This window comes from Pezoporus flaviventris, unplaced genomic scaffold (genome assembly GCF_033815535.1).
Source record: "Pezoporus flaviventris isolate CSIRO_AGI_PZ_B2104156 unplaced genomic scaffold, CSIRO_AGI_Pfla_v1 ptg000003l, whole genome shotgun sequence".
NCBI classification, from domain to species: Eukaryota; Metazoa; Chordata; class Aves; order Psittaciformes; family Psittacidae; genus Pezoporus; species Pezoporus flaviventris.
In genome coordinates this window covers 6925738-6929806 of record NW_026892551.1, presented here as the reverse complement: position 1 = coordinate 6929806, position 4069 = coordinate 6925738, and positions in this window count along the sequence as shown.

The following is a 4069-nucleotide window of genomic DNA, read 5'->3' as shown; positions in this document are numbered from 1 at the left end:
TAACCCATAGCTAATTATTTGTAGAAAATATCACACCACTACAGGAGCCTTACAGTAGCTATCAACAGAAAATAGGATATTGAATGAGAAAATACTATTTTCTTCTGTGTTTGTAGCCTTTTTTAATGCACATTACTAAACATCCAGTCCAGAAATGAAGCAGAGGGGCTTATAAGACTCTACTTCCTCCTGCTGGTTTGGCATTCCTGGCAGAAATGTAGGAAATGAATTGTCTTTACACTCTGTGCATGAAAAGTACTTTAGGACCCTGGAGCCCTGATTTATTATGTTCTTTGGAGATCTTTGTTTTCTTACTAATTTTTCCATTAGCAGCTCAGCAGCTTTTGGAGAATTTTTTTCATGTTATGTGTGTACTGATTGCTGTTTTACATTAAAGATATCCTCTTTTCTGTTACTGCCTTATCCTGTCATGCTAGGCAATCTTTAGCAAGCTGTATTTCATTTATCTTTTCTGCTTTATGTTGTGCCATATTTTATTCACACTTCATACTCTTATTACGTGTCTGATATTTGTTTACTCAATAAGCTTGGAGTTGTCAGTATTTATACCTCAGACACTCATAAATTGAATTCTAGGAATTATTGGACTTGCAGTTTTGTGTTTCAGGGCATAATACCAGTGTTTATGTCTTTAAAAATAGCTCCACTTCAACTCCCTTGGCTTATTTAATGTTAAGGAATCTGGAAGATGCAATCTCTGAGGGTAAACTGGGTGGAGATTCTTGGTGAAATTAAAAAAAAATACAACAACAAAAAAAAAAAGCAAAATCAAAAATGATGCTGCTTTGAAAGGAAAAGAAACCAAACAGTGGCAACAGCAAAAGCTGACAGCTGAATGCAACACAGCTAGAAAATTCTACAAGAGTTAAGCTCCTTGTCGGTTTGCTTCCCTGCTGTTTTGACAGTGATTTAGGTGAGTCTGGAAAGAAAATTACTAGGAAGAATGCCCTGGGCAATAGTGCAATTTGGAAAACTGAGAGTATGCAGCCTGCAGTAAAAAATACCCCATGAATATCCAGAGGGGGCTTACTAAGTGAGATGTTTTAGAGTAAACCTTTGGCATCTGAGTATAAAGAAGATTCTGAATTCTATGCAGAAATACAAAATAATATTGAACATTTATCTCAGGACACAATCTCTCAGGAGAAAACACTGAGCCTGGGGAGGTGCTACTGAGCAGAACTAATTCACAATTCAGAGCATAAAAAAGATTAGTATGACCTTTTTAATTTTAATTAAGCTTCTTTTCATTGAAAGGAAAAAAAATAAATCAGACAAAATGACTGAAATGTAAAAGCACCTGAAGGATATATGTGCAATCACTGAAAAAGGCATCTATTAAAAAGAAGGTATTTAAAATTAATCTTGTGTGAGGATACAGTTCTTCACATGATGTTCAGCTGCCTCAACTATACGTTATCAGTAGTTGTGAGAAGTTTGGTGTCACTTGGGCTGTGTTGCTGATGTGCTGAATGATATCTTTGTCTCTAAACTGGAGAAACATGGATCTGATGGATAGAAAACTTGGTGGATAAGGAATTGGCTGGATGGTCACACTCAAAGACTAGTCAGTGGCTCGATATTCAAGTGGCAACCAGAGATGAGTGATGTTCCTCAGGGGGTGGTACTGGCACAGGTGCTGTTTAATGTATCTATGTCATGGACATTAAGATTTAGGGCACACTCTGCAAGCTTCCCGATGACATCAAGCTGTGTGAGGCAGTCAACACACTGGAGGGAAGGGATGCTATCCAGAGTGACCTGATAGGCCTGAGAGGTGAGCCTGTGCAAACCTCATGAAGTTCAACAAGGCCAAATGCAAGGTGCTGCAGTTGGGTTAAGACAATCCAAAGCACAAATACAGGCTTGGCTGAGAATGGATTGAAAGCAGCCCTGAGGAGAAGGACTTGGGGATGTTCATTGATGAAAAGCTCAACATGACACTGCAGCATGCGCTTGCAGGCCAGGACACCAACCATATCCATCATTAAAAAGACAGTCTTTTTTCACTTGTAAGTTGCAAATATTTTGCTAATAAAACAGTATACTAGTTGGTTATCACTAAACAAACAAAAAACTATCAAAAACACAGCAGTGCACCAGCTACTAAAAAGGAGAAAAATGACTGCTACTGTTGAATCCCAGACAGTAGTATAAGAAAATCCAGAGATTAAGTAGCTATTAGTGGCAGTGTATAAACTTCTCTTAACAGCTTCCTCTGTACCAAAAGACAGTGTGTGTGGGAAAGAAAAATATTACATCAATCTTTTGAAAGCTTCCCATGCTGGATGCAGGAAATTATTAGGACACTGAAGCCTCACACTTGTGGAAGGCAAAACAGTCAAAACAAGTTAGTAGAATTCTATTGCTCTACTAAAACAGAATTGGTGGACACTGGGGTAAATACAATCCACTTAAGTGTGAGTCAATAGGGGTTTTGTAAAGGGAAATGTCTTGTAAAGCCCTTGGAGTTCTTTAGGAGGATACAGATTATACAATTGGACAGAATGTTTTTTGGCATAATCCCTCACTAAATGATTTTAAGGAAACTTTGCAGTCATGAGATAAAAGCTTAGCTGAATAGTCATTTCAAAAAACAGGAAATAGAAAGTATAGGTTAATACTCTTGTCTTTGCATGGATGGAGCTTATAACTGGAGTTCTGCCCTGAGCTGTGGTCTGTGATACAGGCTGTTGAACATATGCATTCATATGAGAGAAAAAAAAGAGTGATTAGTGATATGACAAAGTTTGCTTATACAAAATTACTCATCATACTGAGGATGACAAGAAACCATGAAGAATTGTGCCCAAATCCTATGAGACAGGTGAATCAATAACTCAGATGAAATTTAAACAGACAAATATAAAGTGGCATTAAAAAAGAAAACAATTCTTGTTTCCTGGACTTACATATGAAAAGAAGAGCTCTGAGATGATCATAATCAGAAATGAAATGTTTAAGTTAGGCTGATTCATTATGGCTTTATCTATACTTAATAAAGTCAAAATGTGTCAACACTGGCAGATACGACAGAGGAGTAAAGGAGGCATGTGCCCTTCAGAAAGGACAGATGGAGTCCACAAGGGATATCCTAGAGCATTTCCAACAGACAAATTTTGTAGGCATGTATTTTGGCAACCAAATTTCTTCATGGATCTCCTTTGATTGTGTCCTATTTGAAATTCACAGATGAACACATACAGCTAGACATCTTAATTTTAATGTTTCTAGTCACACTGTATACCTCCCCATGTTGTCCATTTATGATTTTTTTTTTTTAATGACTGCAAAGTTGTAGTCTTCTGGAAGTGATATGTCATTTTCCTGTGTCATCTTTTCCTGTGCACTTCAGCCTATTTGGAACTCAATTAAAAGGAAATATTTTAAATGAAAAAAACATGACTGCTGTGCAATTGATCCTGCTCTGCATAAAGTCTATTCAAGACAAAAAGAGAAGCAAAACTTGCTGGCTTTTCTAAACTTCATTAGTTAATCTCTAATTTCTATTTCTATGGCTGATACCCCCTCTTGTAATGACAGTGATGGTAGAATGGTAACTAAACCTCCAGAAAACACTTATCCCGAATAATCATGGAATCGTCAGTAATGACAGATTTCTAAGGTGCTCCTGAGATATTTTCTGAGAGCAGTACTGTGTGCCATTCCACTACAGAGAATTTCACTGTAATAGCAACTCCAATAACGTCTAATAGTATTGCTGGAGCTGATCTAAGTGACTGCAGAGGTATGAAAGGAAAGAAGATAAAAGTGAACTCCCATATGAAATCAAGTATTTATGATATGTGGCAGATAATGCTGTTGTTAGGAGAACAGCTGTGTCTGGAAAGGAAATGGCAGTGTTCTCACAACCGACAAAATACTGGAAGCATGTAGGAAAAAGTAGTTTATAGCAGCTGCTAAGGTAGCTGCAAGATATTGCATGAAAAGAGAGGAGAAAGGTAGGGAATTACCTTCTCTAGGGAAGTTGACACATAAAAAAGTTACATGTGACAACAGAAGGTGGTGCATATCTAGTCCCTTTTGT